The sequence below is a fragment of the Acomys minous genome (assembly GCF_964271855.1).
Source record: "Acomys minous genome assembly, chromosome: 14".
In the NCBI taxonomy this organism is placed as follows: Eukaryota; Metazoa; Chordata; class Mammalia; order Rodentia; family Muridae; genus Acomys; species Acomys minous.
Window position 1 is genome coordinate 17,790,536 of NC_140496.1, and position 14,898 is coordinate 17,805,433.

Below are 14,898 nucleotides of genomic sequence, written 5' to 3' on the forward strand. Positions count from 1 at the left end.
GGAGGCAGCGCAGGGAAGTGGGGGGGGGGTCGGGGTGGAGGGGGCGGAACTAACTTTGGAGTCACATGACTTAGGAGTCAATTCTGGAGCCCATCGTCTGTCACTAGATGACCTTGGGCTGACTTTACAATCTGTGTTAACTGTGCTTCTTCTTTTTCTTTTGGAACAGGGTCTCACTCTTCAGCCAGGAATGCCCTTGAAGCACACGACCCCAGGGTTATAGGTGAATGCTGTCACATTTGGTTTGAATGTGCTATATGAAGAAGGAATAAAATTTGTGCCGAGCATCTCACATCTTGTCCATCACTCAATAAATGGTGGGCTTTATTCATGTGACTTTCTAAAATGTTTCACTCGGCTGTCTGTCCTCCCAATTCATGTCATTGACATGGCTATTCTACACAGACCCGAGCCTGGCCTTCTCCTGTAGAAGAGTCTGGAATGGCTCATTACTGTCTGGATTGTTGTCCTGAGCTCCTTTCAGACATCCATGCATCCCCTCCATAAAATTTACCCCAATTCACCCAAAGCTTTTAGTATAAGCTTCAGGGCCCACAAACCACAGATGTGGTCAAGATTTGTCATATGTGTTCTCTTTGGTCCATGTTTAAGCCTTTTTTCTTTTCTTTTCTTTTCTTTTAATGATGGGGAACTCTTGGTTTGGAGTGGATCTTAATGGGACCTCAGGTCCTTCTGAGACATCACCCACAAACATGGTGACCCCCAGTCAGGATTCATATGCTATACATGGCCTCTGGTCTGGAGACTCTAGCCCCAGCTCAACTAAGAGGTCACTAAGGCCTTTTCCAGACTTGCTGCCCAGGGCAGGAGGCCAGCCGGCCCCCCCAAATGTCCCGGGCACCATCACTGCATAGAGCTGCATGCCTATTTCTGCCTTTCTGGTGGCTAGCTTTCAAGTTTCCACTCGAATCTTCTGATTGACGACAAACTTTCCTTCAACAAGAAGAACCAGTCACTCCCTCCTCTGTGCTCAGAGTTTATTATCTGGTTGTGTTGCTTGCGGGCTTGTTTCTTCTGTGCGAATGTGGATTCTGAAGAAATGAGCCACTCTGTTTCCGCTTTGCTTCTCCTCTTGGTCATCAGAGGGCCAGCAATGGGTCAGGGCTCAAAAATAATATTTACTTCATGATCAACAGATACATGAAAAAAATGTCCTGTCTTACCAGAAAGCCAAAGAAAGAGAAACTTAAAATGAACATTAAAAGTAAATCTGCTGGATTTGGAAAAGATAAAAGCATTGGTAAGAGGTAGGAGATAGCACCTGCTGAGGGTCTGGATATACAGCTGCTACGGATTTCCTGAGGGATGATGTCTTGAGTGGAAATGGCTGGCAACAAAAACTGTTATCTCATGAGTGGTGAGGGTGGGGGTGGAGCGGTGAGGGTGTTGTGGGTGGGGGTGGGCAGTGCGTATGTAGGTAAAACACTGGAAAGTGAACACCAAAAATTTGGCAGTGGTCAATCTGCATGGTGGGATGGTGAGTCCCCACTCTGCATCTTTAGCTGTTTGTTCTAGAAGGATGCTATTTGTGTAAGGACAGAACAAGGGTGGCACACACTCACCTCAGTAAGTGTCTCCTCCTAAAATGACAAGAGTCATTCTCTCTCTGTCCCTCTAATCTTCAGAGCCGGGACTTGAGTCCAGGGCCTTGTACATGCTTGGTAAATGTTTTACCCCTGAGTTTCCGCCCAGCCATTCTTTCTCATTGGAACCTGTCCCTCCTCTCCCTCCTCCTCCCCTCCCTCCCTCCTCCCCTCCCTCCCTCCTCCCCTCCCACCCCTTCTACACACAGGAAGGTGTGAGCTGTCATTGCCAGAGGCAGCCATTGTTAGTAATTTTGTGTGTCTTTTCAGATATATTTTATGGCTGAAAGAAAAGCCCCTATTGTTTGCATCTAAACATTTCCTTATGTAAACGGTGGTACGTTGTGTATTTAGCCTTCTCTGTGCCATGGGCAGATTTTGTTTCTCTTTTTATCGTTTGTACACAGACACAATGTAGTGAGGCAATGGTTCAAAAAAAAAAAAAGCATAGAGTGAAAAATCCTAGTCCTTTGAGCCCTCTTCACCATCTTTTCGAATCACTCCATCTCTTGTCCATCCTCACAGACAAACACAGTGACCATTTCCTCTTTGTCCCTGTTTTCAGATATCTAGATAATCTGTTGGAGCTAATGTTTGGATGCCGCCTAGCTCATTCTCTCTGCGAGGATGAGAAGGTGCTAGTCTCTCACCATGTTTCTCTTTCATGGTCTTCTCTCCATCTTCCCAGCAGAGATGATTTCATAGTGAGAAAAATATTTTGCACGGAGACCAAACTAACACCATTCACAGCTGAGCCGGAGCGTATGTTACGGTTATAGCTCTTTTAACTACAGTATTCATGTTCCTAGGAATAATCCCCTTTCTCCTCTGAGGTTTTCAACCTACCAAGCATAGGCTCACCCACAGATGCTCAGCCAAGGGCAGGGGAATGGGCTCTTAAACTTGATCAGTTTTACTTCTCAGAGACAAATCAGTCCTGGAGACACCCACCCTCCAGCTCACAGTCCTCCCTGAGGGAAGTCAGGGCAAGTGTGTAAAGCTCTGTGCCTGAACTCATAGCCTAGGAGTTTGACTGGAGATGTTTCTCCCGTTAATGCTTTTGTCCGTGGCGTACTATTGCTCAAAAATTTCATCTCACTAAGATGCAAGTCTTTTGAAAGCTGCTTGAAGCCTTCTCACCTATCCTAGAGGCACATGTGGGGGGCGGGGGGAGGGCTCTCCTCTTGGTTCCCTTTTGGGTTCCTATTGGGATGGTTGCTTCCTCACTTCCCCAGATACGATTTCCTTATTTTGTTAGTTTTTTTTTTCTCTGTTCATGTAGGGAAATAGTTGGTGGTTGTAGACTGAATAGGAGAGACTTGGTTGCTGATTTGGGATTCCGTGTCTGCACCTGTTTGTGGAGGGGGAAAGCTGTGGGAATGATACGACCCACTGGCTTTGTACTAGTTGAGTAAGTATATGTAATTTTCACTGTAGTAGATTCTCTTTGAATGTCACTGCCTTCTTAAGACTCAATGAAAGGTGTTAGCTTGAACACAGAGCACACAGAGAGTGAAACATGAGCCACCAGGATGACTCCTGAGCGTGAGAATGATTTGCACCATTCTGGGGGGAAGTTCTACGGCAAGGAAGCCCTGCAGAGAGAGAGAGAGAGAGAGAGAGAGAGAGAGAGGAGAACAGACTAGCCTAGCACTTCTGAATAGCTATCTGCTAAGAAGTCCACTTTTCTCTGACATGAAAGGATGCTCTGAAGTGTTTCACAAAATGACTCCACTGTCGGAAATGTAGAGAAATGAGTGAAGAGTGAAAAAAGGCAACATTAGAACCTCCATTCTACAGAGCTCTGCATGATGGGCGTCAGGTGACTCAAAACCTTAGGGCCTCTTTGGCTGTCCCTCACTACTACTTTTTCTTATTAAGGAGAGACAAATACAAGATCTTTCAGATACAGTACCAGAAAACATTGATTTTTCCATAAGCTGTTTGCCCTGACTCTTTGTGTCTGCCAGACAGCAATTCAAGTTAGCATTTACCAAAATCTTACTTTCTCAACAGTCCCTTTCTCTGTAAGCTGCCCTGCATAATCTTCTAGAAACTACTGCCCTTTGTTACAACTGAAGAGAAAGAACCAAAGGCTCAAAACTCAAAGAGTTGAATGATGCAGCTACTGTGTGAAGAATTGGGACTGCTTTCCTCAGTATGTGCGTTCTATAGCTCTTCTGAACAACTGCCATGCATAAAGCAACTGTGGTTGACACGTGACCCGCCGGCCCTAGATAATGTCTTCCCTGCCAGACGCAAACTGATTTAATGTGCTATCATCCAGGGACAGGTTTCTTTTCTCTTCCAAAGCGTGCAATTTAGTATGTGTACAGCAATATCATTACAGCTGCTATTTACCAAAGAATTGCTCCAAATGGGATCCCATGACAATTCTACCATGACAAACACATCTGTCCCGTCTCTGTCTTCTTACTTGTGACAGAGAAGAGGAAACGGAACTGAAGATGATGATGGCTTTCTTCCTGATGAAAGTCTCACTGGAGATCCCCTGAGGAGTCCATAGCCCACATCTCAATACTTGTATTTTTTAAAAATTACAGACAGGTGCTAATTTCATTTTGTTACCAACTCCACAATGACCTATGGCTGTTCAATATCAGAACAAGAGACTTAAGCTGACGAGGACAGCGAGAGCCATCTCTTAAACGCGACATGAGTTGGGCTGCTGCTGCTGACGATGAAGAAGAAATTAAACATTTTCATGGAGAGGATAAAGGTGATATGAAGGAGGAAAAAAAATGGACCTCATAATTCCTCCGGATGATAGCTGCTCTAACTGCACACCTGAATAGTAATTAATAGAGAAAGCAATTTCTCAAAACTGATTAGAAGTCGGGACAGCCAGAATGGAGACGGACAAGCAGGCCTACAAAGGCATTTTTATGGACAGCTCCCTTTCATTTCCCAACACTCTCCTTTCGTTTTGGCTTTAGCTTGTACTAAACTAATCATATTTGACCAGTAGAGTTGTCATTCTAGACTCAAGGAAGGCGCTGACCGAACATGTTCCCTGATGTTTAATCAATAGCTTTCCTTCTGTTGCTGAGGTTTATATAATCAGTGGGACCTGGTGGACTCTGCCTTCTGTCTTTCCCTTTTAGCTTTGCCAAAGTGCAAGAGGTCTCAGGTGGGGGTGGGGGTGGGAGTGGGATAGGGGCGAGAAGCTCATGGTCCTCTGTGAAACATAAACCTTTGCTCCCAGAACTCTCGATCTTCTGGTCACTGGCATCCTCTTGTCACTCAATGGACCAGTCACAGAGAGATGACTCAGAAGGAGCCCAGCTTGTGCTGGAATGACCATGATGTTCACGTGTAAAAGGAAAGATGCGTCTCATAATAGCATAGGATTTCATTCTCTTCCTGTACCTTTATTCCTAATGTTTTTTTTAAAACAGATTTTTCACAATTGAAGTCAAGGCCAACAAAACAAAACAAAACCCAGCCCCCACAAGCTCTCTGCTCTCGTCTCTCCATTGAAGACACATTCTATTATTGTCCTGTAATGGACTGTGTATTAGCACCTACAAAGGGCTAAAACAAAGTTAAGAGGACAGACTGTCAGTCAATGAGTCTAAGCTTTAAAACATTTCTTTCACTCTAACCCATCAAAAATGAGTTAATTGTTTTAAAGGAAAAGCTAAGCATAGCTGTATTCAAGACCAAGTTGAACATCATACAAATCACACGCGAACAGAAACAATGTGGGGCCAGGAGCCACAGACCTACCAGGCTCTTGCCTCTAAACGCCAGTAGAGGCAGACTGAAGAAGACAACTAGAAACCAAAAAGACTAGGATGGGATGTGGGTTGAAGTTCCTAGGAGAGGCAACTTCTCTGTGGCTGGCAGGAGAGCTGTAGTGTTCCTGAAGCTACAGTCTACACGTGCTTGTGTGGAGGTGTGGGAACCAGTAGTAGTCAAGTGGGGACTGTCAGGCGGGTAGACTGTAGGCCAGGCCACCAGCCACACAGCAACCGGAATTGACTTTTCCAGTATCTCCATGGGAAGGCAGGCACAAGGCTTGATTCGGGGCTGGTGATCACTGTCCAGGTGAAGGTGAATGTGAGGCTCATAGAAAGGGAGGCGTGAGCTCTGAGACTAAGACCCAAACCTACTCCACGCCAGACTGACTTATCACTTAAAATGCTGAACATCTGGAAGAACAGCTGCAGACAATGAGGCAATTAACTCACTCCTGAACAATCAATAGGGCCCACTGAAACTGATTAGAAAGTGCACCCGAGATCCTCGGAGAGCTGCAGAACGGGGTGGACAACCAAAGCAAAGCCTGTGGAGCAAGGACAGGGAGATTGGAAGCAAGAACAAGCATTTATAAATAACCAGCTATAAATCTTAGAAGTGAAAAATACAGTCACTGAAGTTAAATAAAAAATGCAGAGATGGGATGTCTTAGGTTTGCCAAAAAACAAAGCCAGCATTTGTCTTTTAGAGCATACCACTGAGACAAAGAGGAGAATGGATGAACAAGAAATCTAATAAAAATATCTATGTAGGATAGAACAAGGAACATTCTAGTAACATATTCATGTGGGTATAAATGTTTGTGTGTGGATGTGCATATATGTATATATAAGTGAGCTATGTATATGTGTGTGTCTGTATATGGGTTATATGTGTGTGTATGTGTGTATATGTATGTATATATGTATGTATGTCTCTCTGTATATGTGTGTGGGTTATACGTGTGTGTATGTGTGTTTGTGGGTGTGTATGTATATAGATTGTATGTGTGGATATGTGTGTATGTATATATGTGTGTGTGTGTGTATGTGTGTCTCTGTGTGTGTGTCTGTGTTGTGTATGTGTGTGTATTTCTTTTTCTAAAAGGAGTATACTGGTTGGTTTTGTGTGTCAACTTGACACAAGCTAGAGTCATCAGAGAGGAAGGAGCCTCAGCTGAGGAAACCTCTTCATGAGCTCCAGCTGTAAGGCATTTCTCAGTGATTGGTGGGTGAGGACTCAGCCCATGGTGGGTGGAGCCACCCCTGGGTTGGTGGTCCTGGGTTCTATAAGAAAGCCCTGTGAAGTGCGCTATAAGCAGCACCCCTCCAACCTCTGCATCAGCTCCAGCCTCCAGGTTCCAGCCCTGTTTGAGTTCCTGTCCTGACTTCCTCCAGTGATGCATCACAATGTGGAAGTGTAAGCCGAGTAAAACCTTTCCTCTCCAACTCACTTTGATCATGGTTTTCCATTGCAGCAGCAGGAACCCTGACTAAGACAAGCAGGAGCCAGGAAAAGCAGCAAAGAAACACTTTCCAGATTTGAAGACTCAAATCTTCTGATGAGTTAAAGAGAAAGTTAAGAATATCAAGGATAAAAAAATTTTTTAAATCAATTAGCTAAAAATGACAAGTTGCTCTTGTATGAACAATAATCCAACCAACAGAGAATTTCCAACAACGATTATGACAAGTGGTCAGTCTTCAGAGGAAAGGAACAAAAGACCAGGCAAAGGGAATGAGACTCCACTGAAGAAGTTAAAAAGACAGAACTTTGTAAAGAAAACTAAAATCTAAGCTGATCTTTGTGGTGCACATCTGTAGTAATGGCAACGTGGGAGAATGGGGCGGGGAGCTGTTTGGGCTATCAGGACCTCAATCAGCCTGGGCAAGAGACCCTACCTCACATTAAACCAACAAGCCAAGGTAAGCCAACCCCACCAACCATACAAAACAAACATGGGACGAAAATAGTAAGTTACACAAAATAAAAGATGGTGAGGAAGTCAGGCAACTACTTCAAGTATCTAATGAATGGTTAATCACTGACTGATAAAAATCAAATTTTCCAAGGTCAAGAATAGAATATTCAAATTCTACACCAACTTTAAAGAACAGTGAGGTTATGGAAAGGTCACCATATAGTGACCGTGCAGGCAGGTCCTTATTCTTAAGGAAGACTAAAATACTAAGTTCATTTGCTGTTGTTAGGAGACGATTTAATTTGCTAAGAAAGTAAGTATGGCAACTTAAGTAACATGAATAAAATCTGCAACGTTCAAATAAACACAGGGACGCTGGATACAAAGTAGCAGTGCTTGTGGGCATCACGTGGGGAAAGCTAAACCCATTGCAAAGTGAGAACAGGAGAGGAAGAGAGACAGCTATAGCCACAGTGCAGTGTACAATATTAGTTTGGAGGTGGTAGGCCTTACAAAGTGTCCGGCCTTAATCTTTGATGTCTGTGAAATGTTACCAACAGAAGGTGATTAAGGGTCTTGCGATGAAGAGATTGCCCTGGACTACTGGTTTGGGCTCAGTGGAATCATAAAGATCCATCGTTCATAAAGATCCGTCGTTCAGAAGGAGCAGAACCAGAAAGAGAAGATGCGGGAAGAGACATCAGAGAGCGAGAGGCGTTGCTGGCTTTGCACATGGAGGGAGGGGTCATGAGGAAGTCATGCAGGTGCCAGGGAAACATATTCTTCCCTGAGGTCTCAAAAAGGAGCTCAGCCCTATTTAGATAAATGACCTCTGGAACTGTTAATTAGCAAATTCATCACATCAGCAACAGGGCATTAATTAACCTTCTGATTTAAGTGCAGAGTCTGTCATTAGCTAGCTAAGAATCCAACTCAGGGCTGGCGAGATGGCTCAGTGGTTAAGAGCAATGCTGTTCTTGATAAGGCCCAGGTTTGGTTCCCAGTACCCACACTGTGTGGCTCACAGCTGCCTGTAACTCCAGCTCCAGGGAATTTGAAATTTGCATATTCTACGCCCACACACGTGCGCGCACACACACAATTAATAAATATTAAAAACTCAATCCTCCACAATTTAAAATTATTTTGTGATTTCTAGACAAATCACAAAAATGAAGTTAAAGGACTAAAAAGTTACACTAGATAGATAGCAACATAAAGTCATTCTCAGGAAAAAATAGAATTTAAGTTAGAAACAATAAACAGAAACTAAAGTGAATAATATATTATGAAATAGGAGGAAACGGGACTAATAAAATTCATCATTTGGCTTTGAAATATATGGAGTGGAAATTGATACAAGGGAATGAACAGAGAGACCTTTTAGTACAATTCACTCAGAGTTTTGGTAAACGATATTGTAGGAGATATGATACTCTTAGACTTAGAATAATAAGCAAAACACTGCAAATAAGAATGTAGTGGTGTGATATATATTATATGCTATGTAGAGAAAATATATACATATAAACTCTGCCCTATCAGATTGAGATGGAAAAAATGTTAATTCAAATGAAGTGTTTGAAAGAAGAACACAGTAGTGGTCGAGACCAGGCAGGAGAACCCAAGACTAAGAGCAGAAATTAGCAAATGGACCTTTTCAATCAACAACTTTTCAAGTTGCTTTAGAGTCACAGAAAAAATGAGTAGGTAGCCTCAGAATTCCAGCGTAGTTCTCTGTCCCCAAACAGAGAGGGGAGCACAGGGATGGGAGAAAGGAGGGCTGTGAAAGGGGAGCTAATGTCTGGGTCTCTGCTGCAGCACCTTGGGAGGTGGAGCCATTTGCACAGCTGCGACTTCTAGACTTTCTCTGTTATTGGTTCTGTCTTTCTACCACTTTCCCCTGTCAGGAACTTATAATAAATTTCACGTCTCATTCGAATCATCTCTGCATATTTTCTTCAGTCTCTTGTCAACCTACTCCGCTGCCTTAATGTGGCTAGGTCATGAGAGAGATATTTTCTAGCCAGTGAAAGGACAAAACTGCCTTTCTTCATGTAAACCTAGGTATTACTTGTATACTATATTAGATATCTACATAGATGGATTAAAGGCACATAAAACATGAGTGAACACTGTGCAGCTATTCCTTGGAACACACATTATGTCAGGACAAGGCTGTGTTGCTGGGGCTCAGCAAAGGAAGGGGTCAAAGTTGAGATAAAAACTAAAAGCTTCTTTGAAAGAATACAAAGGCCCATTGTGAACAATGGATCAGCACACATAATAAATAACATCTAAAAATAGATAATTGGAAATAGATAATTGAGCAGAGGATTCTGAAATAAAACATTCTGAACCTCAATGGTAACAAAGGAGATACAAATAAAAACTACAGTGAAATACCATTTCTGGTTTATGTTGGCGAGAGGTTAAGAATATGCTTACACTAAGTTTTGTGTTATTAGAGAGAAAACTCAAATACTTCTGGAAGTGCACACTTTTTCATACAACTGTGTAGTGGAAGTTTTGGTTTCTTTAAAAACTCAGTTATGTTATGTAAATATGTCTTTGTTTTAACCCTAAGTGTGGGATATGGGGCTGTTTTTAGTTTGTCCGTAGCTGCTAATTGCCTCATGGGGCTCAGAGAGTGGCATGGTCTTTGCTAGCTGCAATTAGTTTAATTCTTAGGACTCGGGGAGGGTATAAATATCAGAGCCTAGAGAAAAAGGATTGAGAGAGAAAGATTCTCTCTCTCTCTCTCTCTCTCTCTCTCTCTCTCTCTCTCTCTGTGTGTGTGTGTGTGTGTGTGTGTGTGTGTGTGTGTGAGAGAGAGAGAGAGAGAGAGAGATTCAAGGACATGGTCAAAGAAGAAAGAAGGCTGCTTGTTTAGTTGCTGGTCAGCTGGATTGCTGGATATTGTGATGACTGAGATTGGTATTGCCCCAAAGAACCCAATGACCCTAACCAGTTGGAAGTAGCTAAAGAGAGCTCTGGCCCCTCTCCCTACCTTCTTACCTACCTAGTGTTGGGGGGAGGTTGGTAGAAGGGAGGTAGAGGTATTAAAAACCCTGCATAAAATAGTTTTAAAAGGCACTTACACAATTGCTTCAGACATAATTCTACACCTAGGTATTTGTCCAAGTTATCATTTGACCCCAAGTTATCACTTAAGTTTACAAAGCAACAAGGATTTTGTTCACTGTAGCACTGTTACAATATCCCAACTGTCAACTTGTAGGAAAAGGGATGATCATATCAGTACACTGAACACACACAGCAGAAAAGTTGAGCAAACGGATACACATGCATAAGCATGGATAGTTTTGGAATGTAACACTGAGTCTAAACAATTCATTGCAAGGTGTCACAAACAGTCACTTGACTTAGATGACATTTAAAAAGAAGATTTATTTATTGTGTATACAATGTTTTGCCTGCAGAAGAGGGTACCAGATCTCATCATAGATGGTTGTGAGCCACCATGTGGTCTCTGGGAACTGAACTTGGAACCACTGGAAGAGCAGCCAGTGCTCTTACCCTCTGAGCCATCTCTCCAGCCCTTAGATGACATTTTAAAGCAAAAAACCATATAGCATTTATAAATATTAATATGTGCTAATGTAAAAAGCATGGCTTGGATACACATTAAATTCTCCACATGGTTGTCTTTGAACAGAGAACGAGGAAATAGCACTGTCCAGGATAATATCTATTCTCTTATGAGCATAAAATCAAAATCTCTTTGCAACTTTGATGTCCACTGACTTATTAGGCAAAGCGAGGCAGTACAGAATCACAGTGAAAAAGGTCATTGGTCTGGGATCAAACTACTAGGTATCGGGTACTTATTTCACTTAGGCCACTTATTTCACAGCAACGTAGCTGGTCCTTTCTTCTGTTGCTGCCATCTTATGGTGATCACAATAGATTTGTAGTAGATGTAATGCTATCTATAGAATATAGATCATAAATAGGCATTTGTCATGGTGAATTTCATTTTACTGTCACCACCACAACTGCCACGCATGTCGCTAGGTGCTGGAAATGAAGTGCAAAGACTGTTATCATTGGAATGAGAGAGATACATGAGGAGATGTGAAAAGAAAAGATGACCCTGCTGAGGTAAGGAAATGACCCAGTGCCTCAAGGTCTGAGATGTGCACACCAGGTTTCCTCTGCTGGATCACTGTGTCTGTCTCAGTGAGCAGCCAACAAAATCAAATGGTTTATAAGAACCATGCTTGAGTGAGGCATCGGAATCCCCTTTCCCAGGGCCCAGGGATTCTAAATATCAAACCACAATGGCTTCTCACTCGAGCCACAGAGACAAGAGGCCACTGCAAGGACATCTTACTGCCAGCTGACTCCCAAGGTCTTACTGCTGTCTGAACAGAAGGCTTTGCGCTAACCGTAGCCAAATTGGAGTCAAGAGTGTAAGGGAGAGGGTTCCAGATGCTTCCGAGCAAACGCTAAGCAATGCCCATGTTCTGCCCAGCCAGGGACACCCATGAAGAGAAGGCTGTGTCCTCCAGATGAAGAATGATGTCCTCAGAGTCCTGGGGATGCTTTCCTAGGCTTGCTCATGTGGACAGGGAATCTAGCTTCCTTTCTAACTGAGCTCTGTCAGGACAACCTGTCTAGAGAGCCTGCCCACACTTGACGGTCTCACATTTTGTAAAGTTTTAGCCTTTTAAGCCTGAAGCTATTTATTCTACTCTATAGGACCCCCTCCCTGGCTGCCGTCAAGGCAGGTTGGTATCCCAAGTGCTGCATTTTTGTTTTTGTTTTTTTGTTTATTTTTAAATGTATTTTATTAATTTATTCATATTACATCTAAATTGTTATCACATCCATTGTATCTTCCCTCCCTCCCATTTTCCACTTACTCCCCTCCCCTATAACTGTGACTGAGGGGGACCTCCTTCCCCTGTATATGCTCATAGGGTATTAAGTCTCTTTTTGGTAGCCTGCTATCCTTCCTCTGAGTGCCACCAGGTCTCTCCCTCCAGGGGATGTGGTCAAATATGGGGCACCAGAGTTCCTGAGAAAGTCAGACCCCACTCTCCACTCAACTGTGGAGAATGTCCTGTCCATTGGCTAGATCTGGGTGGGGTTCCAAGTTTATTGAACGTATTGTCATTGGCTGGTGTCATAGTTTGAACAGGACCCCAGTGCTGTGTTTTGAACAGGCAGTGTCCCCCACATCGTCCTGTGTTTGGACACTTGAGGTGGTACTGCTGTTTGGGAAGTTTATGGAGCCTTTAGGAGGTGGAATCTCACTGGGAGGAAGCTTTTTAGCCTGGATGGCAAATCCCCCACTTCCTGTGTGCAATTCAATGTGATCAGGCAGGTCACTGCTCCCATTGCTGTTCGGTCCCTGCTTGTCATCATGTTTTTGTCTATAGAGACCATGGCGGTCTCTAGCCCTCTGGAATTACAAGTCAAAATAAATCCTTTCTCCCGTTAGTAGCTTTTCTCAGGGTATTTTCCCGGGGTATTTTAGCAACAGAAATCAAACCAATGGGTATTCTAAAGCAATAGAGAGCTACCCACAAGACATCAACTTAGGATAAGTTAAATTTTTACAGACCTATACATATATACACATACACCATGCATATATGTTCTTTCATTCTAAACTCCATAAAGAGGTCTTTTTAAAAAAATCTCTTTTTAAAGGTCTGGTATGTATTTCTGAGACATTAAAATTTTCTCTAGACTGTCACTGAACTTCCTGACATCATCTTGAGGGAGGGCCTTCCATTTCCCCCTCCCCTTCTTTATGATCCCACTCTCTCCTGCTGTATGTTTCTTGCTAAGGGAGAAGTTAATCACAGCGGTGGCCGCGATGCCTGTGGTCCTGCATGATGCAGATCCTGGTGCCAGTGGCAGACGGCTGACAGCAGGGAGCATCTGGGGAAGAAAGACATTTGCTGACAGCCAAGGGATGAGGGAGAATGACCCCTCCTATCAGGACAGCCAGCACAGAGAGATGGTGGGGCTCCTGAATCCGCACCAGGCTTGGCGAGGGAGCAATCAGCTATTGGTTGAGACTCTTTTCTGAAGTTTGGCAGTCTAAGGATTCAATTTCTGTAACGTTAATACACATTTATCAGGAAGTTCACAAAACCCCAGCTACCGCATGAAAGGAGTTTAGTTTCCACCTATGATAACTCCAGTTGCGACTACTTCAGACTTGCCTAGACACAATCAGTGCTGGTATCCAGGAGCAGGAGGTAGAACACAGCTGGCAGCATGGTGCTTGCACTACATGCTTGGCTCTGATGTAAGGAAATATAAGACAGGTGAGACATGCCACAAAGTCTTTGTGGGAAAGAAAAAGGGTGCTGTTTTAGTAAGCCAGTTGGGTTACTATACTATATACCCTATATTAATACAAAATCCTTGATGGACTTTCTGGGTGTTGAAATATACCAAAAATGCCCATCAAAAGTGAAATATGGGGGCTGGAGGGATGGATGGCTCAGTGGTTAAGGACATGTACTGCTCTTGCAAAGGACCTGCGCTCCCAGCACCCACATTGGCTGGTTCACAACCACCTGTAACTCCAGCTCCAGGGCACCTGGTGTTCATTTATAGCTTCTTCAGTCACTTGCATGCATGTGCGTGCACAGACCACCACCACCACCACCACCACCAAAACCTTTTGGGGAAAAAGAGTAAGATTTAGGGAGATTTATAAATGTACATTTCAAAGCTGCTCTGGGTTGCCTGTGTCTTTCTTCTGTAACCGCCAGGCCCTGCTGAGTCATCCCTAGGTTCTAGCTGGGTCACTGGTCCCTTTCTTTTTCTAGCGTCAGTTTCATATTGGACCAGGAAGCAACATTTCCTAGGCAGCACCTCACAATTTCTACCCAATGCAGCTGTGAATTAGCTGGATAAACAGTAGTGAATGAATGTGTTTTCTCTACAGGATTTTCCTCTATCAACTATTAAATAACTATCACTAGACAAAATCTAGATCTTGGTGCTTCATGCTGGAAAGAGCAATGGCTGAATGTGAAAACGCCTTGACAAAAAACAAGGAGAAAGGATGATAAAAATTAGTTGTGATGATGGATAAAGGCTGCTAGTTGGGACCAATAGCTAGTGAGCGGCTTTGAGTCAGGAGTAAGGGGTAATTCTGCTCTTTTCAATAGTTTTTGCTAAAAAATTAATAATATTTGGTCCTTCAGAAATATCTGACAAATGTTGACATGAAAAGGCAGCTCTTATTCAGATGACAATAAAATGGAGATAGGAGGAAACCCATACCAGTTATAATTTTATGTTTGTTTGGAAACTAAGTTTTTAAATTAATGGTACCTTTTAATTACTAGAATAGACTTTCCTAAATTTGGCAAAAACAAGACAAAACTGAACTAACCTAACACACACACACACACACACACACACACACACACACACACACACACACACCAACCACAATATTATCTCTGTTTTAGAACAATAGATAGATAGATAAATTGATAGATAAGAGCTTGTTGGTAGCTAGCAGATCTAAAACAGTTATGAAATATGCTCATGCTCACTTAACACATATACTTTGCCTTGCTGGTTTCTTTAATTTTCATTTTTGGCATATAG

At 43.0% G+C, this 14,898-nt stretch overlaps 1 protein-coding gene across 8 annotated transcripts in view; it reads right to left on the reverse strand.

Moving 5' to 3' along the window:
• Positions 1-14,898, reverse strand: part of HYDIN (HYDIN axonemal central pair apparatus protein) — a 346,689-nt gene that overhangs the window by 183,051 nt on the left and 148,740 nt on the right. The gene's annotated exons all lie outside the window — the stretch shown is intronic.